The 26772-nt window shown below is 43.4% G+C and overlaps 1 protein-coding gene and 2 long non-coding RNA genes across 25 annotated transcripts in view; 1 reads left to right on the top strand and 2 right to left on the bottom strand.

Moving 5' to 3' along the window:
* Positions 1-26772, top strand: part of LPP (LIM domain containing preferred translocation partner in lipoma) — a 723625-nt gene that overhangs the window by 9119 nt on the left and 687734 nt on the right. The gene's annotated exons all lie outside the window — the stretch shown is intronic.
* Positions 18-2993, bottom strand: LOC144338986 (uncharacterized). Its single transcript, XR_013413507.1, has 3 exons — positions 2880-2993; positions 1663-1812; positions 18-901 (listed from the first exon to the last, which is right to left on the bottom strand). It is a non-coding gene; the product is annotated as an uncharacterized LOC144338986 (long non-coding RNA).
* On the bottom strand, positions 4615-11340 carry LOC144338992 (uncharacterized). Its single transcript, XR_013413513.1, has 3 exons — positions 11046-11340; positions 8400-10930; positions 4615-5102 (listed from the first exon to the last, which is right to left on the bottom strand). It is a non-coding gene; the product is annotated as an uncharacterized LOC144338992 (long non-coding RNA).

Below are 26772 nucleotides of genomic sequence, written 5' to 3'. Positions count from 1 at the left end.
TCTTAGATCCATTACAAGGTAGATCCTCTTGTGTTTGCCTTCCCTATTAAACCTGCCCATCACAACGTATCTCACAGAATCCATGAGTATTTCATAGCCTTCACAGCACTTTTAATATAGCAAATGCATTTTATAGTGTTTTTATTACTTTGTTCCCAATTATAATACAAGAGACAAGTTGGCTAGATCAGTCTTATCTTGCAGATAGTGGTCAAGAGTTCAAGGGTGATAAAACTTTCCTAACTGGGGTGCAGGGCCTTAAGTGGCAGAGTAAGTATCAAATCCCCCTCTCCAAAACTCCTGTCTTGTTCCTTAACTTTTGCAAATGAGCGTAGTTGATGTGAACATCCCTGCAAGCCCTTGACACAACAGCTGAGAAGTAGTTATTATTATTCACTAGTACTAATTAGTAGCATTAGCTGACTCTATTCGAGGCTTTGCCTTCCAAAAATCAGATTTGGGACCGGGGAGTTCAAGGATCTGGGCTTCACCATACTGGATCATTTTGGCAATACCAGGGATTTTTGGTGTAGGGAAAACAAAGATCTGTGTTTGGGCTAACCACAAGCCCTGTGATCTTGAACAAGTTCTGGAACATCCCTCAGCCTAAATTACCTTTCAGTGGAGATCCTGCGATACATCACAGTGCATTTGTGAGAATCAGGGGCATTTCGGTGACGGCGCTTTGTCAGCGGTAATGCAGTCTGTACATGTGGCCGATTCTGGGCGCCCAGTGGGGCATCTGGCATACAGTGATGACACGTTACTCCGCTTATGGGGCTTAAGGGATTTAGACACAGACACCTCCTAGTTCAAGTCCTCGCTGTGCTGTTTAATACAGGGTGCTCCCTGGGTGGTCACAGGCACTATTTGGTTTCTCCATGTATTCATTTTTAGATCACTTATCAATGAGGTCACCATGGCTGAGTATAGTGTGCCCCCAAAAGTGGGACGAGTGCCACAGACATTCATGGGCATTTCCAGATTGTGCAAAGAGGTGATTTGTCACCAGTGGATGGCTGTGCAGTGTCCCTTCTTCCACTGCCACCATCCCACCTGTTGTTGGGTTTTGTTTGTATCTGTTACCTGGGGAGGGTCTGCTTCTGCTGTTGTAATCGCCTGTGTTGTGGCTTTGCATCATAGCTGGAGATCCCTCTGTAGTTCAAACTGAAAGCTGGTGTTGAAGGCGAAACCAGGTCTTCTTCAGAAACTTGTGTGGGAACCTTTCATGGGCTAGATAAGCATGAGGATCAGAGCAGGTCAGGGTCACTGACCTTAAAGGAGGATGCTTTGACCTGCCTCCAGCACGCACCCTTCCTGCTAAAGCCATTGTTAGTGTCCCTTAATTACTCAGACCACCACCCAGCAGCACAACTGTCAACTTGCAGAGGACTTCAGTGGTATCAATAGTGTTCCTTTTTACTCTCATAGGTATCCTGATTCGGAGGATACATTATATGGTCACCCTACTTATAGGTGAATATTGAGTGAGGTAGTGTAAATAATGTGCATAAGGCCAGGTGGAAGGGAAGGACTCAACAAACATCCACTCTTTTCGTTAGGGGAGGTGCTAGGTGCTCACGAAATGTCTGCTGAGTGGTCAGGCTTGGTGGCTTACACCTGTAATCCCAGCACTTCGGGAGACTGAGGTGGGTGGATCACTTGAGGTCAGGAGTTCGAGACCAGCCTGGTCAACCTGATGAAACCTCATCTCTACTAAATATACAAAAAAAAAAAAAAAAAAAATTTAGCCAGGTGTGGTGGTGGGTGCCTGTAATCCCAGCTACTCGAGAGACTGAGGCAGGAAAATCACTTGAACCTGGGAGGCAAAGGAATTTAAGTCTGTTTGGGGTATGTCAAGATAGTAAGCACTGTTTATGAGGGTTGATAAAAACATGTTAATGTATATCTATAATATAAGAGAGTGCCATGGGAGAGGCATGTGTGAAGGACTGATGGACTTGTGAATTGCTGGAGCTTGTTGGAAGTGCTGAGTCTTCAGTTAGACATTGAAGGATGGGAAGGCTTAGACCAGGACACAGCAGGCAGCTGAATTGCTCTGGCTACTGAGAGTTAAGAAATAAGATTCGTTCTCTGTTCATGTGTGTCCTTTAGTTGGGCTCCTGAATCTATTATTTTCCATCCAGTGACCCATCTTGATAACGATTTCTAGCTGTAACTGTGGAAGCCTAATGCTCTACTAAACTCTGTGCCAAGAGGTCACAGTGGAAATTCATTTCCATTATGCAGAGTCATCTGCACTTGTACTTCCTAGTGAATTTCCACTGAAGATGGTTCTTGTTTAGTTCAAGGAAGAAAATAACTTGGTTGGCACCTGGAGCTTCTGTCTTGTTTGGTATGAAAACGAATCATTTTCAGGAAGTGCAATAAAGAGTTGCCACCCACAGGGCTGGGTGTGCCCTGACTCATGGGAAAGGCAAGTTCTGCCGTGGCCAGGCAGGTAAGTGACACCTTTTCTTAGAAAAGGTGAAAGATAGGTCAGTGTTCCTGTAAGTGGTCATTGTCACCCTGGAAATCTCTCTTCTTGGTCATAGTTTAATAGCTTTACTTGGAGAATATCTAGGGTTCCAGTTGTGACAGCTGGACAGGACCCTAAAGATAACATTCTTTCCATAAATTTGACACATTTGTGTATTCATTTGACATCATGTGTCAGGTGCATCTGTGAAAGCATTAGTGATATGTTACTTGGGTTTTGACGATGGAAACATGAATGCAGTGTGGTCTCAGCTTCCAGGAGGTCACATAAATAATCAAGACAGTACATAGAAGTATATGCAAAAAATATCTGAAGGGGCTAGGTGCAGTAGCTCACATTGTAATCCCAGTACTCTGGGAGGCTGAGGCAGGAGGATCACTTGAGGCCTGGAGTTCAAGACCATCCTGGGCAATATAGCAAGATCCCATCTCTAAAAAAATAAAAATAAAAAAATTAGCCAGTGTGGTGGTGCATGCCTGTAATCCTAGCAGCTCAGGAGGCTGAGGCAGGAGGATCCCTTGAGCTCCAGAGTTTGAGGCTGCAGTGAGCTATGATCATACCACTGCACTCCAGCTGGGGTTACAGAGTGAGACCCTGACTGTCAGGAAAAAAAAAAAAAAAAAAAAAGTCTGATGGCTCTAATTGGATGGTAACTCCCTAGGGACCTGGGGAAACTCAGATAAAGAGATTGTCATTTGACTGGGCATTGAAGGGTAAGTGGGAATTTGTTTGGTGGGGTAGAGGATATTTAAGGGGGAGAAATAACATGGATAGAGACATGGAGGTGAGAAAGTGCATGCTGCCTTGAAAAATCAGTCATGAAGGTGGACTGCATAGTAGAGAGGCTATGGAGATGGGTTAGGGTCTACATTGAGAGAAACCTTGATTGCTGTACCGAGAAGCTGAGACTGCATTCTGAAAGGAGCATCAAGTAGATCAATGAGATGAGTGCATCTGTGCCTTAAGAAAATGATCAGCTGTAGTGTGCTAGATGGATTGAAGGCGAAGGTGCTAGAGACAGCAGGAGCTGTCTGAGCTGCTACAACAGCCCAGGCAAATGATAAAGCAAAATTGAATTAGGGTTGAGGCAGTCGATATGAGAGATGACTCATAGATAGAATAGAAGTCACCCAGTCTTCTCATTTTGCAGAAGGGGAGACTCAGCCCCTAAGAAAATGACACGTGCAAAGTTCACAGCCCTGGTCCCAGCATAACACTGAGGTGATCTCATCCTCTGCCCAGCGTCTTAGACGGGTGACAGAACATACGGCTTTTGAGAGAACTGCTTGTCAAGGAAGATCTCCACCCTTTTTTATCTTGTAAGGATTCCATGACATCTCTTGATTCTGAATGAGATGAGATTGGCTCTTTTTGGAGTTATCGAATCTCTAATTGCTGGAGATATTAAAGCAGTGACTGACTGAACTGCTACTGTGAAAGTTCAGGCATTGGTTGAAAACTCCTCTATAAGGTCTTTAAGACCTATCAACCCTGATTTTTTCTTCTTCTCTTCTTCTCCTTCTCCTTCTTCTTCTTGTCGTCGTTAAATTTAATTCCGGGGAAAGAGACTTAGAACAATCTTACCGGGGAGTGCTTTATCCATTTGGCTCCTCAGGATTATTTTAGACAAAAGGCAGAGAGAATTAAAAATGGATGATTGAGCTCTAAGAATGGTGGCCTGTACTTCATTCAGAGTAGTGATGGAATAACCATTTTGCTGCCAATAAATTAACGCTTACTCATCTGAGAGATGTTGGTAGGCTGACCCAGCTTGCAGGATCCTAGTCAAAATGGAATCCATCCACATAGCATAATACTTTTCTTGCTGTTGCCATTTCTTATAGGGCTTTACAGATAGCCATGTGTTTTCCTACAAATTACAGGTAAATCATACCAGTAGTCCTGTGGATGGTTATTATTATTGTCCAAGTTTAATCAGGAGCTTGAGCCTGGGAAAGGTTAAATGATTTCCCCAGAACCCAAGCAAGTTAAACATTGAACCAGGACTTAAGTTTTCTATTATTGCAATGCCAAATTCTTCCTCTTCCCTGCCTGTGCAGATCTCTGAGTCAGGCTCTAGCCTTTGTTCATATTCATATCCACAGCATCTGCTGCAAATCCTGAGATGCTATAAATAATTTAATAAATGTTTATTGAATGAACATATGAATGAATGAATGAAGGAATGAATAATATATTTGAAGTAATAAATGATGACTTGAGTTTTAAGAATAGCTTAAGAAATTAGGGAAAAAAAAAAAAAACAACACCACGACCTAATTGGGTACCTTCTTGGCACTTTGACTTTTCCTTCTAGTGGTTACAATTTTTGTGCCTTGCATTATGTGGTTATCGCTGAGGGATGTAGTAGAAACTACGTGGATGGTTTGGAGAGTTAGAAGGTTTGAATTTAAATTATAGCTCTGCTAATTGTCAGCCATATAATCGTGTACTGGCTACTTAGCCTCTCTGAACCTCCAGTTCCTCATCTGTAAAAGAGTTTAATGGTATCTTTTACGTAACATGATTGCGGAAGGAATTCTATGGTCAGTGTAGTAAAGCCTCAAAGCCTGCCATGTTGGCTGGGCGCGGTGGCTCACGCCTGTATTCCCAGCACTTTGGGAGGCCGAGGCGGGCAGATCCCCTGAGGCCAGGAGCTTGAGACCAACCTGGCCAACAAAGCAAAACGCCGTCTCTACTCGTCTCTACTAAAAATACAAAAATTAGCTGGGCACGGTGGCACGTGCCTTTAGTCCCAGCTGCTGGGGAGGCTGAGGCAGTAGAATCGCTTGAGCCCAGGAGGCAGAGGTTGCAGTGAGCTGAGATTGTGCCACCACTGTACTCTAGCCTGGGCAATGGAGCGAGACTCCACCACCACACACACACACACACAAAGAGGCCTGCCATGCAGTGCAACTGAAAAATGTTATCTTTGTGTGTGTGTGTGTTTTTTTTAGGATTCTCTGTCAACCCATTCGCTAATAAGACACCCACTTTGTTTTTCTTTTTATTTCTCCAAATTATGACCTATGGTAGACCCCGTGTTTGCTGACTGGCTAAATAATTTTTAAGTTCTTCCAGAGAAGAATTATAGGCACAAAAGTCCCAACTATTTCTATTACTTTTCAGATCAGTTGCCAGTCAGCCTTCAGAAAGACTACTGACTTGCACATTCATTAGCAATGTGTGAGTCTACTTGTTTCTCTGTGCACTTACCAGGATTTAATTTTATAACTTGGCATTTGTTTTTGCTAAATTAATATGTAAGAAATATCTTATTATTGTTTTAATTTGCATTTCTTTAATTACTAAAAAAATTTCCCAAGTAGTGGTTTATTGTTTGTGCTTCTTTTTATATGGATTGTCAAATGACAATATTTAAAAATAGTCTGGGCTGAAGATGCTTGATATAAAAGGGCTAAAAATGTTTAATGCTTTGAGTTGCTTACATTTATTTATTTATGCATTCATTCATTCTCTCACCCTTTATTGAGCTACCTACTCTGTGCCAGGCACTGTTCTAGGCGCTGCACATACTATGAAGAAAAAAATAAATGAGTAAAGACAGTGACTTCCAACCTCTTCATTTAACATGTGTGATAGTTGAGGTCTCGAAAAGTGTGGTTAATTACCTAGGACCATACAGCTTGTTCAGTAGCAGAGCCAACCATTTATTTGAACAGTAATGATTTTAAATGTTTTGTGTCTGTAGCCTTTTAAACCATGGAGACATGCTGGAAATTTCAGTATCGTGATGTTAATACCATCTATAGACTGCGTCTGTGTTGAAAAATCAGAGTCCCGATTTTTGGTTTAGAAAATATGGGCACCTGGTTCTTCAGTTATAATTCCTTCCTAGACCTCTCTAATGCTTAAGTCTAAACTCATTCTTAAATGAATAAACTTAATATTAAAATAGGATCAGGAAATAAATCCCAACCCAAGCATTTCAGACCAATTGTGAACCTCTTTTGACATGTTTTTGGTAAATGAGAAGAACTGATGATGTATTTCCCTATCAAATAAAATAGACAATTTAGACTTAATAAGGCAGTTATCTTCAGGTAATAAAAATTCAACTAACTTGCCATAACTATCTTGTTTAAAGTCAATTAAGAGCCTCATATTTCTCACTCACTGGGTAAAATTTAATAGAACTTCAGTTAAGCATTTATTGCTTATTTAATTCAAAATTAAGTTAATCACCACAGTTGGTAACAACCACTGAGTATTTAATTAACATTCAGCAAACTATCTTATTAAGTCTAAATTAGATACAGACAGGTCTTGTTTATCCCCATCAGTTTGCAAACACCACCTCCCCCACCTCCCATCCCAAGGGGCCTTTGGTTTTCCTACAGTTTTCCTTTTTTGATTCATCATTTTAATTTTCTTCTAGTGAAGACTTCACTTGGGTGAAAGAGGAGAAGAGGCAGCAGTCCATCATGTTATAGAAAGTTTGGGCTCTTAGTATAACTGAGAAACTTTTTCAATCTTTTCTTCAATCCCATTCTATTACATTTCATTTTTCAAAAGGTATTGAGCACATTCTCTGTGTGAGGCTTCTTTTAAACACTAAGGAAGCCATAAAAGAGGTCATTCTGACATATTTGGTTTTATTTTCTCATCCTAGAAATGAGAGGATTAGGTTTAGTTTATCCGTGTAACACATATTATTGGCTTGCAGTGTGCAAGGCACTTGCTGAGTGTTGTGGATACACATTGATTCAGACAAGGTCCCTGCTCTTAAGGAGGACACAGTCCAGTGTGAAAACTGCAAAGCTCTGCTGTAGGAGCACGAAGCTCCTTTAGAATGCTGTGATTCTGTAAGACAGCGTTTCCAAAGTGTTAAGCCTGTTCTGTTAAGAAAAGGGTCCTGTAGCCAAGTAAGTTTGGAAAAGTCCAAGTTAAACAAAATTAAGGAAATTTCAGTATTGCGTATCTTTACCATGGGATTTTCGGAGTCTTTAGTAAATGAATGTACACTCTGACCTCCCAGAAGGTTGGTTTCCCAAAGTTATTTGATCATAGAACCCCTGCACCCCCCTACTACCCTTTTTACTGGAGCATTTATTGGGCTCAGTGATGTAATATGTTTGGGGAAAGGTGCTGTGGGCTGTGGACCCTGGCCACCAGCCTCCCATAGCCCAGAAGGGGTACTCAGACTTTCACCCTAGTAACTTTGATACAGGGTCAGAATTCTACTTTGTCTGAAAGTTGTGCACGTAAAGTGGGCGATTTTAGACATAGAGTCCTTTAACTGGAGTGGAGGGTGTGTAACCAGGACAGCCTTTCCTCATGGAGGAGTGCTGGGTCTTGTGGGAGATAGAGTGTGGAGGTAGAAAGGCATGGAGGGTGGCCAGGGAGTCACGAGGAACAGAATAACTGAAATTCTGACATGGCTGATTTGGTGGAGATTCCCTAACACATTGATATAACGTAGACCAATATTCAGGATAGCCTGAATCTGGAGAAGTGAGAGGCAGTGACTTTTTTTGGTGTGGAACTTTCTGTCTTTGGCTTTGTTCCAGCTGTGTGACTGCCCATCTGCAGAAGTGATCGTTGACTCAGGTCTGTAAGATATTCTCATTCTCATGCTTTGTTTGGGGCAGAGCCTCTGCCTTGCGAATTACTCTTATGAGAGGCAGCCTCAGCTTCTTTTTTTTTTGAGACAGAGTCTTGCTCTGTTGCCCAGGCTGGAATGCACTGGTGTGATCTTGGCTCACTGCAACCTCCGCCTCCCAGGTTCAAGCAATTCCACTGCCTCAGCCTCCTGAGTAGCTGGGATTACAGGCGTGCCCCACCATGCCTGGCTAATGTTTTTGTATTTTTAGTAGAGATGGGGTTTCACCACATTGGCCAGGCTGGTCTCGAACTTCCAACCTTGTGATCTGCCCGCCTCAGTCTCCCAAAGTGCTAGGATCACAGGTGTGAGCCACTGTGCCCGGCCAAGGGAGTCTCAGCTTCTTCATGAACAGCATCATTCTAGCCCGTCTAGTTTCCGTTTACCTTGTCATCTACCACTTCCTCCACCTTACCTTCTCCCCAGCTTCTCTTATTCTGGTGAATCACCTGTGTCTTCATTTTTCATTCTTATTCATCTGAATCATCTTTTTCATATAAGGCAAGGTACCCTTTTATATTCTTCCTGGAAAGACATCTACTTCATTTAAAATAATGCTACCAATTTTCTTCTCTCTGGTAGCAACCAGCAGATGGAACATGCTAGATGAGGTGCAGGATAATCTACGAATCTGGTCTGCCATATCATGGGAGATTTCACCTAACAGTGAATTCTTTCAGAGCCTCTCAGCAATATCTGCCTTGCTTTTCATATCTGTATAGAAAGGAACACCGACAAAGAAATGGCAAGACCTGGGTTGTATTTCTCATTCCATTTTGGGCTTAAATTTTTCTGAGTCTGAGTCTCAGTTTATCTGTGTATGAAATGTTAGGGTTACGCTATGTGTACTCTCAGGGCCTTTTAACTAGAAAATGTTTAATTTTAATGTTGACTAAGTCAACACAAGCTGCAGTCAACCTGGATTGCTTGATCCTACATGTATTTTTGAGCCTGGCAATATGAGGAAACACTTGCAGTGAGCATAGCTTCATGCCCACACACAGTAGGCATTCCATGAATATTGGTTCTTTTCCATCCTGACTCCGTCTGGATTCATTTTCTTTTTATTGCCTGTTGCTTTTTAGTCACCCAAGCTTATCTCTTTCTTGTCTACACCCTCAATGCTGTAAATCTTCCTTTCTCATTCTCCATCTGGATAGTTTCCTCTCTCCTCACCTTTTTCCCTCTGGCTACGCCTATGGATGCTGTCCGCTCTGAAACCTCCCAAAGACAAGTGATTGCAATGGAGGTGCAGATTGCAGGGTGGTGGTCCTGGCCAGCTACAAATCTTTGCAAGAGACTGGCACCATTTCTTTATGGAATCATATTGTTGTTCGGTGAGTGAGACCAAGTTTGTCGTCAAGGATCCCATAGTGGAGGTGAGATGCTTTCTTTTTGACACTTAGTGGAAACAGCCGTCCATGAGGTATATTATCAATTGGAAAGGAGGGGTTTTTGCTTTCTAGGATTGGGCAATGAGTATCTAGGAAAACCGGTCATGTGGAAAGCTTAAGCTTATTTTTCAGGCCTTGAAAAGACAGCCTGCATGTTTCATTTCACTCTCTACCCAAACTGACACTTCAGGGATGAAAATGTCAGCAGACAGCCAGCAAGTGGCTGACCAGAGGGCATGATGTGGACTGGTGGTGCAACTCTTCAAGGATGATATGCCAGAGAGGGCAGAGCACAGTTAGGACAAGACCAAGGATGTCGTTCCGACATGGAGAGGCCTTTGGTAACCTTGGCAAGGTTTGGTTCTGCTCCAGTAGAGATTTTCAGAAGCTAAGAATTCATCTTGAGAGTCCTTTTTGCTTCCTCTTCTTTTGTATTAAACATACTACTCACCTTTCAGCCTTTGCCTTTAGTCCTTTGGCTATTCCTAGTTAGATAGGCCTAATTCCAGAAGCATTTGGAAAGCTCTGCTCTAGGTATGTAGTGCTTAAGGGCCAGAGCTCTGGAGCTACGCTGCCTGGATTTGCATTCTGGCCCAGCCAAAAAGACCTCAACTTGTTGCTCAGTATTTTTAAGCCTCTGTTGCCTCATCCATAAAATAATAATAAGAAAATTACTCATCTCATTGCTGTGAGTATTAAATGAGTTAATACATATAAAGCCCTTAGAACAGAGCCTGACACTTGATAAATGCCCATTGAATATTAGCCACTGTTATTATGTGTTACCTTTATTAAGTCACAAGACGGTGATTTGGAAAAGATAATAGAGGTTATCTAAATGATTTTTTTTGGTTATTGTTGGCTTTTTCAATAAACTTTTAATTTTGGAGTAATTTTAGGTTTATAGAAAAGTGAAAATTGTACAGGTAATTTCCATGTACTACTCACCCACTTGTCCTCATTTTTGATGTCTTACATTACTATGGAACATTTGTCAAAACTAAGAAACTGAAGTTGGTACATTACTGTGAACTAAACTCCAAACTATTTAGATTTCACCAGCTTTTCCATTACTTTCCTCTTTCTATGTCAAGATCCAGTCCAGGATACCCAGTTTACAATCATTTTAAAACTTTCATCTTCTTTAACATTTATTTACTTATTTTTTTTCGAGACAAAGTCTTGCTCTGTCCCCTAGGCTGGAGTCCCCCTCGTGGTGTGATCATAGCTCACTGCAGCGTTGACCTTCTGGGTTCAAGCAATCCTCCCACCTTAGCCTCTGGGGTAGCTGGGTCAACAGGTGCATGCCACCACACTCAGCTACGTTTTTGTATTTTTTGTAGAGACAGGGTCTCACTGTGTTGCCCAGGCTGGTTTCAAACCCCTGGGCTCAAGCCATCCTCCTGCCTCAGCCTTTCAAACTGCTGGGATTACAGGTGTAAGCCACCACGCCTGGCCCATATTCCTTAATATTTAGAGAAGGATTCCTTATAGAAAAGCCTATTACAGGCCAGGCACGGTGGCTCACGCCTGTAATCCCAGCACTTTGGGAGGCCAGGGCAGGCAGATCACCTGAGGTCAGTAGTTCGAGACCAGCCTGGCCAACATGGAGAAACCCCGTCTCTATTTAAACAAATACAAAAACTAGCTGGGTGTGGTGGCTCACGCCTGTAGTCCCAGCTACTCAGGAGGCTGAGGAAGGAAAATCACTTGAACCTGGAAGGCAGAGGTTGCAGTGAACTGAAGATTGTGCCGTTGCACTCCAGTCTGGGCAACAGAGTGACTCTGTCTCAAAAAAAAAAAAAAAAAAAAAAAAAAAGTAAGAAAGAAAAGCCTATTACAACCTATAATGTTGTAATTGTGTAGTCTGGAGCAGCTGTGGATGAAGTCCAGCGGGATGGGACCCACCTTTTTTTCTTTCCCCTGATTCCTCTCCCTGAAGGGCTCTGGCAAAGCAGAGCTTAAAAGTCACTTTTAAGTGACTTTTTTTTAAGTGCATTGAGTCTCCTTGTTCTTAGGGGAAGAGACTGAGGTCCCCAAAAGTGAAGTGACAATACTGGGAGAAGCTGGAAGCCCAGAGAAGGTCAGAAAAGGATCTTGGAGATGCCTTGATCCTGTCCCTGTTGAATAAATGAGTGAGCAAGCACTGGGGACTCCCAAAAATCTGGGTTTGAATCCAGGCTCCTCCACCTTTCCTCTCATTTTTCCTTATCTGTAAAGGGGGTTCAGCGATCAGTAATGTCTCACAGGACTTAACCCTCACAAAATACCACAGTTTTACCTTGTGAAAGTTAAGCGAACCATTGTGCCCACTTTTAGCACAGCCTGGAACATAGTAGGTTCTCAATCAATGTTTGGAAAAAGAAGCTTTGAAAATTAAGAAATTATCCCCTTAGAACTTATTTCAAGAAGACTAGGACAAGTTGATGCAAAACAAAGAAGAGTTATTCATGAGGAAATCTGTGACACTCAGGAATGGAACCAGTGTTTGAGTATCTGATAAGCGGGATATACTGTCTGTTTTTATTCTTGGAGGCTTTTATCATACAATACTACATTATGTTACAGTCTGACTTTCACACAAATTGGATCCCGAAACTTCTTACAGGAATTAAAAATACAAACTCGTGGGCAGTATGTGTTTTATAAATTACAGAAAACAGTAGTGTAAAGACATGGCATAGCAAGTGCAGTGAAGCGTGCGCAGGCATTGATACCCGAGGAACGCAGGCATGAGGCAGCAGGGAAGGCACAGCACGCTGGGTGAGGCAGCAGGTGCGCAGTTCTGTCCCTGGAGCCTGGAGAGATGGGGGAGGAGGGACACCTCTAGCTGGGAGGCTGGGTGAAGGAGCTGAACCCTGGAGACGTAAATCCCCTGTATATCTTCCTTATCCTGCCATTTATGGTCTTATTGAATGGGGCCAACTGACTTCTGGAACCTTATCTCCATTGCTTTCCCTCACTCTTGTCTTTGTTTCTCCATTTGGATTACCCTGCCCTGCCATCATTACCTGTTTGAACCCAATTGATCTTCAAGGTCTAGCATACTAATGCCACCTCTTCCATGAAGCAAGCCTTGATTTCTGCCCATCCCCCCTAAGCAGGAAATAATCGCTTCCTCTTATGGTTCCATGGCCCTTTGTCTGTACTGCTTGCATGGCACTGATCACTTCTTACCTTCTCTTGTAGTTATCAATATGCTTGTCCTATTTTGGGCTTTTTACTTCTTTAGGACATTCCTGTCAGTCCAGAACTTGGCAAACACATAGCGAACATTTGTTGGATGGATGGACAGGTTTGACACTGCTGACACTAGACTCAAATTTAGTTTCTTTAGAGTAGAATTTTATTTTATTTTATATTTTTTGAGGCAGAGTCTTGCTCTGTTGCTCAGCCTGGAGTGCAGTAGTGGGTTCTTGGCTCACTGCAAGTCCACCTCCCAGGTTGAGGCGATTCTCCTACCTCAGCCTCCCAAGTAGCTGGGATTACAGGTGCCTGCCACTAGGCCTGGCTAGTTTTCTTTGTATTTTTAGTAGAGATGGCATTTTGCCATGCTGCCCAGGCTGGTGTGAAACCCCTGACCTCAAGTGAGCCACCTGCTTTGGCCTCCCAGAGTGCTGGGATTACAGGTGTGAGCCACCACGCCCCACCTAGAGTAGAATTTCAACTTGCTTATCTTTACATCTACCATGCTGGCACTGAGAAGGTGCACATTCATTCATTTCACAATAAAGTTTGAGGCACTATTTCAGCAGTGAACAGCCCATTTGTTGATAGTTAACACAGAGAAAATAGTACTCATTGGGGTGTGTTTTTATACTTGTAAGGTTGATCTGGATTTGTTTGTTTTGATATATAAGGGCCAAGAAAGCAATGGTTTGTTAATCTACGAGTATTTCTGGTGCAGAATGCAAATGCTCTCTTATTCCTTCAACTGGCTTTATACTAAAAAGAGATCACCGGGTTCAGGAAGGCCCCGTTTTTCAGATAATACAGCAGTTCCATACTGACTTGCCTCAGGAGTAAAATCCCTTTCCAGTTTTTAAAAAGATAATACCAGGATGCCACAATGCTCATAGTTGGGCTTTTTTGTACGTGTAGATTTTTTTTTTTTTTAATATAGTGACAGAATGCATACCACTGAGATGGTAAATGGAAAAAATAAGTGCAGTGGAGTATACTGTCTGTTTCTTGGGGCCTTTTCTATTAATCACAGGAGGAAGCATCAGACATGACCAGGTGAGAGAGCCAGCTGACCCAAGTTCATGCCAGATCAAAATCAGAATGGCAAAACTGGGAGGAGTTTGATGCTGTTGAATTGAGAAAGCATAAGGTTCTCAGAGTGATAGAGCTGGAAGGATCATAGAGGTCATCGAGTCTAATGGTTCTCAAACTCGAAGGAATGTTAGGGTCATCCTGGAGAGTACTGGACTCCGTCTCTGAGGTTCTGATGCTGTAGGTCAGGCGGGACCCCTGAATTTTCATTTCTAAGAAGCTCACAGGTATTACTAATGTTGAAGAGAACCTACGATCTAGTTCAACTTCTGGGATTTCTTGCTTTCTTTTGTAAAAAAAAAAAAAAAAAATGTTTTTAAAGACGAGGAAATGAGGCCTGGAAATAGAAAAGATTTGCCTAGAGTCTTACAGCCCGTCAGGTCAGGTAGAGTCAAAATCAGGCACCCAGACTCACGGACTGCTTCACATTGCCACCAGAGATTGTCCTGGAACAATATTATTTTTAGATCTACTGCAGAATGATAGCTGGGTCTTACCCCTTTGCCTGATCTGGTCACAAACTTATTTTTCAGGTCTTTCCATTAGGCTCTCTTAAGCTAATTAAAAAAAAAATCCGTTAACCCACATTTATTGACCCCTGCTGTGTGTTCAGAACTGTATTTAGACTGGAGGTATAGCACTGCAGTAGTCTGAAAACATTTTCTCATCTGTAAACAGACAGTCACTCCTCCTAGGGCTGCAGGAAGTCACTGAACGTATACCTGGCCCTCAGTGTACACGTTACTAAAGAGAATAAGATGTGGTCTGCACCCTCTCATGCACCAGTGGCTTCTTGAGCAGTGTGATAGAGAGAGATAGCTGAGATTTAGTGGAAAAACACAAGGCTTAGAATTGGGAGAGCTGGGTTCAAGCCCCAGCTTTGCCACTGAATGGTTGTGTAGTCTTGAACAAGTCACCTGCCCTCTCTGAGCTATAATTTGAAATAGACTTAGCTTAAGCAGTAGGAGAGCAGTAATGAGCTAGAGGAAGGATAGAAATTGGGAAGAAGTAGAAATTCGCTTAGGAGGTAGCAAGTTTTGATCTGAGGGGGAGACCTGGTAGCAAGAGCTAGGAAGCATGAGGCTGAGTGTCTGAAGGGGTAGCAGGCCTGGGGGTGGTCCAGTGATGGTTGAATGGGTGGGCCAGCCCAGTGAGGGGATTACCTGCGATCCAGTAAAGATGCCCTCATTTTCATGGCAGGGTCCCCCAGTGCCAGTAGACAGACCCAGGTCTGGGAAGGAGGGCTGGTTGAAGTGAGATGGATACCAGTCTTGGAGCATGGTTGGGGAATCTGGCCAGGGTGATGGCATCTGTTTCGGAATGGGGCCTTGAGGCACATTTTCAGTTCTGCTCCCTGGACCAGCATAGGAAGATGGCAGACAGTACAGTGATTTGAATGCAGGATTGATCCTGACACCTTGATTTCTGCCTTTATTTAGCGGCAAAGAGACTAGATCAGAACAGTGCTGGATGTGATTGCTGTAGTCTTTCATGATTGATTTAGGAGCTGGAGGAGGCCTGGCTAGGAGTTGGAGGATCCCTGGGAAGATGAAGATTAGGTCTTACATGAGCCTCAGCTCTCTCATCTGTAAAATGGGAGTAATGACGGTGATTATGCTGATGTTACCTATTCTGGCTGGAGTAAGGATTAAAGTACTTGTCTGTAGGAAGGTATTCATGGTTAAAACACACCAGAGAAGTGCAGTGTTTTTATCACAGGGCAACACCAAAGAACTGGAAAGGAATGAGGGCTGGAGAGATGGAGCTGCCCTGAGCACTCTGGGAGGTCATCCTTGGGGGATGACAGTTGCTGCCTAAGGTAAGACAGGGATGCTGGGAACATGTGATGATGTGCACAAGTGTGTCATGTTCAAGACGGTGCTAAGCCCTGGCCAATTCCATACATGCTCTTTTTCTTTCTCATCCATAGAGATTTTGGCAAAGGTGTACTTGGTAGTGTTGATAAAGGTGACACTGCAGCACCCTCAGTTTATAGGTATGAGAAGAGTGAGGCTCCCACGGTCTCACTTGGACAGGGAGTCAGGGCTGTGATGGAGCTCCTGGAGTTTCTAGGTTCTCTGTCACTTGATAGTCAGTGCTGGGAGAGACCTCAGGGATTCGGCCAGTTTCACAGATGGGGAGAGTGGGTCACGTTGGGAAGTCTGGCCCCAGTGGAAGGCACCACATGCCCACGGGGAAGTGTCTTTCCCAGCCCCCTCCTCATGCTTCTCCTCATTTCTCTCCGGAAGTCCTAGTCCTCCTCCTCACGCTGAGACCCAGTTAGGGTGATTGTCCATGTTTCTTCATTTATCTGTTTTTTCTGTTGCCCGGGGACTACTCTAAGCACCATGCTGGTTGCTGACTGTTTGCTTTTCCAAGAGCTTGGAATCTCTGTTTGTTCACGTCACAACTCGAGAATACGTTCTCATTCTCCCAGTGTTTGTCTTCTGCCCATTGCATCATATTGCTCTTCCTTGTTTGGAATTAAACTTCTAGCAATCATTTACCTTTATGGTTCTCTTAACTTCAGGTCACACTGTTGTTTAGTCAATGTGAGAATCTTTCAGATGTTCTGCATTTGCAAAAGGATATTCACAGCCAATGTGTATGGCAGTGAAGGACACTTGTTGATTCCATATGTATTGTCTGCTGTTCCAGGGACCGGGGACTGGAGGTGAATAAAGCCTCATTTGGGCTGTCTAGGATGTTGTGATCCACACAGGAAACAGACATGAAAGCCAGACTGGGGCCGTGGGTGAAGTATTGTAATACTGGTCTCTGTTTATGATATATGGAAGAAGTTTCCTAGTAGCAGGGTGGTTGAGAGAGTCTATCATCACTGCAGATTAGTGCCTCTATGGACATGCAGATACATTAGGCCAGAGAGAGCAGGGAGGAGAGAGAGAGCAGGGAGGAGAGAGGAGAGCAGGGAGGAGAGAGGAGAGCAGGGAGGAGAGAGAGAGCAGGGAGGAGAGAGAGAGCAGGGAGGGGAGAGAGAGCAGGGAGGAGAGAGAGAGCAGGGAGGGGAGAGAGAGCAGGGAGGGGAGAGAGAGCAGGGAGGAGAGAGAGAGCAGGGAGGAGAGAGGAGAGCAGGGAGGAGGGAGGAGAGTAGGGAGGAGAGAGAAAAAAGAGAGAGAGAGAGGAGAGCAGGGAGGAGAGAGAGAAAAAAAAGAGAGAGAGAGAGAAGAGCAGGGAGGAGAGAGAGAAAAAAAGAGAGAGAGAGAGGAGAGCAGGGAGGAGAGAGAGAGCAGGGAGGAGACAGGAGAGTAGGGAGGAGAGAGAGAGCAGGGAGGAGAGAGAGAGCAGGGAGGAGACAGGAGAGTAGGGAGGAGAGAGAGAGCAGGGAGGAGAGAGAGAGCAGGGAGGAGAGAGAGAGCAGGGAGGAGAGAGAGAGCAGGGAGGAGACAGGAGAGTAGGGAGGAGAGAGAGAGCAGGGAGGAGAGAGGAGAGCAGGGAGGAGAGAGAGAGAGAGGAAAAAAGAGAGAGAGAGTGAACAAGAGAGAGGGAGGGAGAGAGGCAGAGAGAGAGAGAGAGGTTTTGAAAGCATTGATATGGAGTCTACATATTCACCCTGGCCCCCATTCCCTGTTATCGTGGAAGCATGCTGCCCTCCAAGGCTTTTGAATTTGCCACTGTGAAGAGCATGCATGGAATCTTCGACTGTGGCCTTGCATTGCCTCCTGTCTTCGTAGCGGAGATTCTTTATCTGACCCGTGCGTGTGCCTCTGATGAGCAGCCCTTCATCACAGCTCTGCGGCCTCCTCCTAGGCCCCTGCCTTCAGCTCTCCAGTTCATTTCATTGCCACCCGTGGGCTTGGAGGGCCACCTGACGCTCTCTCCCTTGGGTCCTCTGTGACTCCAGAGCTCCTCCCCTTCTGGGGCGCCCACATCTGTGACACACTTGTTTGCCCAGTGCATTTTCTGCACTTAGAGTTCCTCTCGTGCTCTCGTATTTCCATTTAAAGCCCTCTCGAGAGGTCTGTCTCCTGCCAGCAGCATTCCTTCTAGTTTACTAGAACTGCATTTCTTATCCTGCCGGGAATCCAGCCATGGAGTGAGCTTCAGCACAGCCTCTCTGCAGTCTCTTGTCTCCTCCAAAATTGTGGCCTCTGGTTGTGAGCAGTGGGCATCCTGAGTCAGTGAGAGCAGTAGTTAGCTTGCAGCAGCTTCCTCTCTCCCCCCGAGTGAGCCTTTCTTCCTCTTCCTCCTCTTTCAGCCTCATGCTGTCTTGGGTCCATTTGACAGATAATGGCACCTTCAGGCCTCGTCTTTTGTGTGGCATCTGTGCCTGACTGGTCAGAAATTACTTGTGCAGCAACATAGGGGGTTGTTGGTTGGGTCCACTTTTAGGATGAAGTCAGAAGGGCTCGCGAGTGATGCTTGGCCAATAAGAATGTATTGATTTGATTTACTAATTAATTTCATTTCCAGACACCAATATATGCATAGCTTTGTTTGAAGAAATGAAGAAAATGAAGGAGAACCATTTTGTAAATGGCAATGAGTGTAAGACACTTACATATCTTCCTGCTCTTCCTGGCGCAGGTTTCTGCGCTCCCTGACTCTGCTTTTGTTAAAGGTGTCTGGGAAGGCATCTGTCCTTCGGCTTCCCAGCTGGCCTCTTGCCTTCGCACTCACTGCCTCCCGTAGCCTGTGGGTAGAATCCCTCACCGTGCACACCTTGCCCTGCTGTCATCTGACCTCACCTCTGTTTCCAGGATTTGCTCTGGCTGTCCCCTGCCAGTGATGCTCTGTGCTTGCTACTCTGAGTGTGTCCCTGGCCCCACTCTCTTGCAGCCTCTGTGTCTTAGCATATGCTGCCCTGATGGCCCGAGGGCCCTTCCCCTTTGTTTGTATCTGGGGAATGTTCTGTCTCCTCCTTGAACCTCCTTATATTCCCTCAAGAAGACTTAAAGCAAAAACAAACCTGAACTTACTATCTGTGGTATTTTTCTGATATAAGCGTAGGACCTACTCATAATAACACATTCAAAAATATGGAACCGTATAAAGAAAATGAGCATCACTCATAAATCACTATTTAGACATAAACATTGTTTATGTTTCTAATATTCTTTCTTTAGTGATGCTTTTCATGATTTTATGTGCATATGCATTTTACTGACTAAATATTACTATATAAACATTTTTATATCTTGCCACTTCACCTAACAATAGAGCATGAGCAGCTTCTCATGGCATTAAGAATTGTTTGTACATGTAATTTTGAATGGCTGTATGCTGTTTCATCTTAAGAATATACCATAATATTAATTTTTCATCATTATAAATAGCGCTGTGATGAACATCCTTCTTACAAAATTCTTTATCTGCACCTATGATTTTTTCTAAGGTAGATTATTAGAATGTGAAATACCTTGCACAAAGGACAATAACTTTTTCACCCTTAGTTTCAGAGAGAACATGTTGTCTCTGGAGAAACACAGAAACATGGAAAAACATAAAGAAGAAAATAGGCCGGGCGCGATGGCTGTAATCCCAGCACTTTGGGAGGCCGAGGCGGGCAGATCACGAGGTCAGGTGTTCGAGACCAGCCTGGCTAATATGGTGAAACCCCATCTCTACTAAAAATACAAAAATAAGCTGGACGTGGTGGCACATGCCTGTAATCCCAGCTACTCGGGAGGCTGAGACGGGAGAATTGCTTGAATCTGGGAGGCGGAGGTTGCAGTGAGCTGAGATTGTACCACTGCACTCCAGCCTGGGCAACAAAGTGAAATTCCATCTCAAAAAAAAAAAAAAAAGAAGAAGAAGAAAATAAAAACCACCTACAGCCATTTGCAACAGTCAGTGTGAAATTTGCTACATAATTTTATCTGTGTATCTATCTTTCTACCCGACAGGTTGCCAAACGTTTTCTGTAAAGGACTAGGTAGTAAATATTTGACGCTTTGCAGGCCATACATGGTCCCTGTCTCCTCCTCCTCTTTTTTCTTCTGCTGCTTCAAGATTCTTTTAACTATAGAAAAATTATTTCTCGCTAGTAAGCTGTGTAAATATCGGTTTGCCGACCTGGTTCTAGCCTCAAAAGTGGAGCAATTCCGTACATACTTTGAAAGCAATTTTTAAAAAGTTATTTAATTAATTAAAAAATTAATTGATTCCTTGATAGAGACAGGGTCACTCTCTGTTGCTCAGGCTGGAGCACAGTGGCATGAGCATAGCTCACTGCAGCCTTGGAAATCCTGGGCTCCATCAATTCTCCTGCCTCAGCCTCCCAAGTAGCTGGGGCTACAGGTGCATGCCACTGCACCTGACCATGTACATACTGTTTTGTAATTGTTCTCTTCCACCATGTAACTACTTCATCAGCGTCCTCACTGTTTTCTGTTTTAGGCGACACAGATATAATTACCGGCATTCTGCTGGGATGCCCGCAGCACTTTGGCCAGGTCTCCGATACGGAATTTAAGGCACATTTTACTGCTAGTATTTGCTGAGATGTCTCTTTCTTGAGTCTTAATCCTCTTGAGTCTTTCCAGCCTCAGCACATTTCCTGAGTGGTGCTTCATAGATGCTCAGCAAATCTGTGTGGAACGATTGATTGCCTTAGGCTGCAAGTTTGTCCTTCACAATGCATACATTTAGATTGCAACTCCAGGTTTGCTCCTTGGGCTAGCAGCATAAATATCACTTAGCACGTGTTACCAATGGAGACTCTCGGCCTCACTCCAGAATCTACGTCGTTAGGTGTTGCTGAAAGTTTGAGAAGCATTACCTTAAAGCTCACCTCTGCTATATTCATCATATACTTATTTATAGTCGTCCCTACCTCATTCTTTTCATTGGTCGGAACTTGCTGTGACTAGACCATGGGTATTCCTTAATTGACTGACACAATTTGTTTCACATACAGCACCAGCTGCCATCTTGCCTAGTGAGACCTATGTGGCTGCCATTGCTTTTGGCTGGGAGTGGTTGTGATAGTGGAGGGAGCAAATATTTAATTAGCACCTGCTGTGTGCCAAGTCTTGTGCCCAGCTCTTTATACACATTCTTCCAAGGGTGAGACATGATGGTGTTTGCTGAAGGCATCATAGGGATCTTTAAGTCACTGATTTTTAACCAGCTAAAGAATTGAAAATATATATATGTGTGTGTGTATATATATTTATATATATGTATACATATAACATATGTACATATATAATACATAGTACATATATAATATATAGTACATATATAATATATAGTACATATAATATATAATAAGACATGTACATATAATATATGTACATATAGTATACATACACACACATGCCCAGCCCTCACTCCAGTCTGGAATAAAAATCTCTGAGAAACAGACCTGGTCAAGAGTACTTAGAGAAAATTCCCTCAGTGTTTCCATTACACATCACTGATTAAAAACCAGTGGTCTAGGCCAGTATCCTACTGTGCAGATGAGAAAGGTGAGGCCCAAAGAGGTCAATGGGCATCCCAAGGTCACATAAATTTAATAGCAAGGTCAGACTGGATTTTGTACTATCTGCCTGAGGACACACTTCACATTACCTGAGCTGCCTCTGGCCTGCAGTGTTGGGGTGGAAGTAGAACTGGGTGAAGAGGTTGAACTCTTGTCCTCAGATCTCTGAGCCTGAGAGGGCAGCTGGGAGTGTGGAAAACAGGTACCAAGTCCTGGAGTATCCTTTCCGTCCCCCTCCGCCTTTGCTCACCTTCCTTGTGTCCTCTTTGGGGCTATGGTTGAAGAGGCTTGAGGCATTGAAGAACATCGAGGCATTGAAGAGCATCATTATCTACTGCTCTGAGTGACCTAGGCAGCTGCTGTGTGACATCTGATGTCTTCCTCTAGCTCTGTAGAGTCTTGGACAGCACCCGTAAAGGCTTGAGTGAAAGAAGCTTTGTTCTGATTATTTTTTCATTGCCCGCTCCGTGTCAGATGTTGCAATGGGAGCCCCAGTCAACTTCTTGCTTCCGGTTGTGCCCAGGCAGCGGCAAACAGAATGAGATGTCAGCTGAAGCTTTTCAAAGACATCCTATGGAAGGGCATACAGACCTCATGTAGAGGCCAAGGGTGTGATTAGCACTGATTATGTGGCACATCGGAAGGGGAAATTGGAATAGAACTAATGACCATGATAGCTGCCGTTTGCCCAGTGTCCACTGTGCCAGGTATTCTGCCTGCATCATTTCCCTTCATCCTGGAACAGCCATGGGAGGGGGTGGAAGTGGCGGGGGGTGTGCTGGGGAGGTTTTGTGGCCTCCCACAAGTGGCAAGCTGGGATGTGAACCCAGTTCTGCTTGATTTTAAAGTCCATGACCTTAATTGTCATACTACACTGCTTTCCTAGCTGGTTATGTGCTTATATCTTCTAACCTGCTACTCCTAGGGATTTAAGCACAAAGCCCATACAGATAGACTGAACTAGTGTGTAAGGACCCGTGGTAGCACGTATCAAAAATGAAGTGGACTGTATCAATTGGTATAAGACTTCCAGTTGCTGGAAGTGTTCAGGCAGGGACCATGGTACCTCTTGGTTGCAGACCATCAAACGGAAGATTTGACTGGCCATCGCAATGCCTCTGGGATTCTAATTCATCGGGGCTTCCAAGATGTGAATTTGTGTGGAAGATTCTGTCATAGAGCAGTAAAATGTACTTGGGGCAAAAATCTGTGGATAGGGCATTGGTGAGGCTCTGAAGGATTTGATTTTGCACGGCCTATTTCCAGCACGGAGAGTCCTGCTGCTGTGGTTTCTCAGTGCCTGCCATGGGCCCTGCACTGTGTGGCTCTGGATGGGCTCCAGACGTGAGAACTTTCCCACAAGGAGCTCCCCATCCAGGAGGGAAGGGAGAGTGTGCTCTCACTGAAAGATGAACTATCCAGTGCCAGGAGTGTGGGGAAAGAGACAAGTGTGCGCCCGGGGAGCTTATAAGGGGGATGCTTTCAAAGAGCCAGGAAATTTGTTTTTTAAATATTGGATTTGAACTGGGCTTTGAAGGCTATATATATGGCATTCCTTTAGGTTGTAGGAGGGTGGCATCCGGTCACCATACTGAGCTGTGTGTTGGGAAAAGCAGGTCGGACCCTAATGTGAGCCTCGAATAATAAGGAATTGAAGGGTGAGCCTCCTGGGCTTCTTTTTAAAGTCAATAGGGCTCCGGTAAACATTTTTTTTTTTTCTTTTTTCAGGGTGGTAGAGAAAGAGTAGGGTTACATTCTGTAATTCAATAAGCATTTGCATTGAGGCCACTGTGACTGCACCAAGCTGAGCCAACCTCTATTAATGACTGGGAGTTAGCCTGAAGGAGAGGTAGGTTGGGCAGAGCCTACCAGGAAGGAGGACCGGTCGGTGTAGGTAAAAGGGAATGCAGTGTCAGTACCTAGCTTTCGAAAGGCTCTCAATGCTGAGATGGTGACAGGGTCTTGGGCATAATGAGAGAGAGCTATTAAACACAGTCACAGGTGCAGTGTGAAATTTTGGAAATCCCTAAAAATGAAGTCCACAGGAGTGCTGCTGTGAACTGATACATGTTCGCACCTGGTCACTGGCATATCTTCTAGCTCTGTTTGCAGAGATGCCTTCTTTTTATACTTCTTTTGATGGCAGAGGAGGAAAGGACTTGAGTCTTAGAGCCACAGAGGCCTGGTTTTGAAATTGTCCTCTGTTAATTTACAGCTCTGTGACCTTGAGAATGTTGTGTCTCCTCCCTGAGTCGCAGACTCTTCATCTGTGAAATCTGGGAGTGGGTGGGGTGGGGGGAATATTCTTACCCTGTTGGGCACAGGTTGCAGGGAAGGAGAGAATATCCATCGAGTCCAGTAAATGCGAGTCATGGACATTAATCTTCTTCACCCGCCCTTGTTTTATCCAGAGCGGATAACTCTCTTTTCCCCCTATAAGCCCCACAGTTTATAGAGTGGATAACTCTCTTTTCTCCCTATATACCCCACAGTTTATAGAGTGGATAACTCTCTTTATCCCGCTATATACCCCACAGTTTATAGAGTGGATAACTCTCTTTATCCCGCTATATACCCCACAGTTTATAGAGTGGATAACTCTCTTTTCTCCCTATATACCCCACAGTTTATAGAGTGGATAACTCTCTTTATCCCGCTATATACCCCACAGTTTATAGAGTGGATAACTCTCTTTTCTCCCTATATACCCCACAGTTTATAGAGTGGATAACTCTCTTTATCCCGCTATATACCCCACAGTTTATAGAGTGGATAACTCTCTTTATCCCGCTATATACCCCACAGTTTATAGAGTGGATAACTCTCTTTATCCTGCTATATACCCCACAGTTTATAGCGTGGATGACTCTCTTTTCCCCTGTATACCCCACAATTGACTGACTTTGTGCCCTTGCTCATGTAATTTCTACCTTCCAGAAAGCTACTTGTTCTTCACATGTTTGAATCATTTCCATTTGTTTGGGTCAAGCCTCTGCACGGTACCTTGGACGCTCTCCCTAGGAATCCCAATGGGCAGTGGCTTCCCTTCTGTCCTTCTCTCGTGGTGTGGGTAATTGTTGACCTAATGCTATGTGTTCTGTTTACACCCTTCTCACCTGTCAGCTCCCTGAGGTCAGGGTTCTGGTTCATGTCTCTCCTCTCTGCAGCACTCAGCATGAAGCCTGGCACATAGCGGGTGCCCACAAATGAGTCTTAAATGACTGAGAAAAAGAAGTGGTCAGGCTGACAACTGGCATTTCCCTGGCTTTAGAAACCTGAGAGAGGAAAAGCTGGTGTATGAAAGGAGTGTCAGGCCTGTGGCTTCCTATTTCCTCATTCAGGGTACAGGTTGGGCTTGCCCGGAGCCATAGTTCCTTGAGACTTACCACCTCAGGCCTAAATCTGCCTTCTTTAATTACCTCCTTTCCAGGGAACAGGAGTCCTTGTTGTCTGCCCAGAGCTGCTAAATATAGCTCCAACCCCCAGGCCTTGGTGTGCTTCTGGGCCACAGTGCTGCACAGCTTGAGATGTCTGTTGATTTGGGGGTTTCCTCAGGGATTCTTTACATTTTCAAGTTTTCATAAGGGACTGCTTCTTATTTTGAAACCAGCAAAGAGACTTGAAGGGCACAGAGTGTTGAAAATTTTATAGGAGGATGCCAGGAGAGAGTTAAAGAGCTTGGTTAGAGAAGGGGAAAGATAAGTTCTTCAAAGAGGGCTAGGTGGCTTAAAAAGATGACCTTGTTATGCATGTAATGATCTTCAAAAGAGCGACATCTTGTCATGGTTTTCCCAAGAAAGCCCCTTCACATTTGACTTTTGTGACCTCTTGGTCCTGCTGTTGGCAGTGAATCCTTTCTAGCTTGAAATAATTTTTTTCTAAGTTTTTCTTTTTTTAATTTAAAAGATGCTATAATACATCCTTACAGTAAAAATAAAATAATATGGAAATGTTTATAATAAAACAATAATTTCCTGTCCTGTCTCTTCCCAGACCAGTTCCAGTACCCATAGGCAACCACTTGGAACCATTTTTTGTTTTTGATGTTTTTGGTGGTTACTATCATATTTCTAAATAATATGCTTCTGTCTCTCATGCTTGAGTTACTAGTTTTAGATATGCCTATTAAACTTTATTTTATGATAGGCAAGGACTATTTATTTATATCCAATTGGTCCCTCCTAGTTCTATTCCCAAGTTTTTACAGTTACATTTCTAGTTTTATTCTTTGTCTTTTCCTTTATGTTTACAGAATATGCATAAATCTCAGTCTTTTGCTATATCAACTTTTGACAGTTTCGCTTCACTCACTATTTTGTAAGACGAAGATATTAGAATTTCCCTCTACTTTTCCTCTCCACATTTGCCCTTCAACTTGTCAATAATGTTTTAGGTTACCTTTTGCATCTCGAGGGTTTAGGATGGATACATGCATATAGGCACATGTATATATTAATAGTTTTATACATATAACTAAGTCATCTGTGCTCTGTGGTTTGATTGCAAAAGCTGAAAAAATAAATAATATTTACATTATGATTTCTAGGTAAATATTGCTTAATACAGGGCTAAGTCCTGTGCTGTGGTTTCATTTCCTTTTCTGGGGTTCTGAGGTCATTACCTTTAAGCCACTTGTAGGAGACTGAACTTTCCCTTAGCATCAAAATCTAATAGATGATTCTAATTTTTTTTGTAGTCATTCTACATTTTATTTTATTTCCGTAGTAAATAGATAATAAATAAACTTCTTATTATAATTTCTTCTTATATCTTAGAATTTTAGGCTGTATTTTGTTTTTGTTGAGAGAAAAAAATTAGCATTTTCTACATACCTCTGATGTCTTTTCTGTCTGTCTTATTGTTCTCTTGTCTGCTTGGAGTCTGTTCTGTGTGTCTTCTTCAAGTTCCAGCAACTTTTTCTCTTATTTTGGACTGGTTTCTCCATATTTGGGCCATAATTTCTTGTGCACTTCCCCCACCCTTCGCTCCCACAAGGTTTCTAATTGCCTCCTTTTATTTGAACCCCTGTGTTTTTGTTATGGTTTCAGATTTATTTCCAGGCTTTCATGGAGGCATTCTTCTGGAGCTCCTGAGTAATGTCATTATGTGTTAGTCATCATTATTAATATTCAGCAGCAGATATGTTATTAAAATATTCACCAATTTTTTAATACTAGGCAATTTTGTTTGCTCTTTCTTTTCTCCTCCTCTACTAAATATTCATAGACATTCTAGTTTATTTTTTAATTCCTATATATTTAATAGCCACTCTCCTGTTCCACCGAGTGGATGCACTATTTTTAAAATTTAGCCATTCACATATTGTTGAATAGGGGTTATTGCCAGTTATTTGCTCTTATAAATAATACTCTTTTGAACATTTTTATGCATAAAGCCTTTTCATTAAATTATTTTATATGAATTCTTTGTAGGGGAAGAAAACTGGAAAGTCTGTGTCATCATTTTCGAGGACATACGCCGGTGACTACAATTGTGCTAGGTTTTAGTGCGGAGCACTTGGCTTTTCTTACTTAAG

The sequence above is a fragment of the Macaca mulatta genome, chromosome 2 (genome assembly GCF_049350105.2).
Source record: "Macaca mulatta isolate MMU2019108-1 chromosome 2, T2T-MMU8v2.0, whole genome shotgun sequence".
Lineage (NCBI taxonomy): Eukaryota > Metazoa > Chordata > Mammalia > Primates > Cercopithecidae > Macaca > Macaca mulatta.
This window is presented reverse-complemented; position numbering and strand designations above follow the sequence as displayed.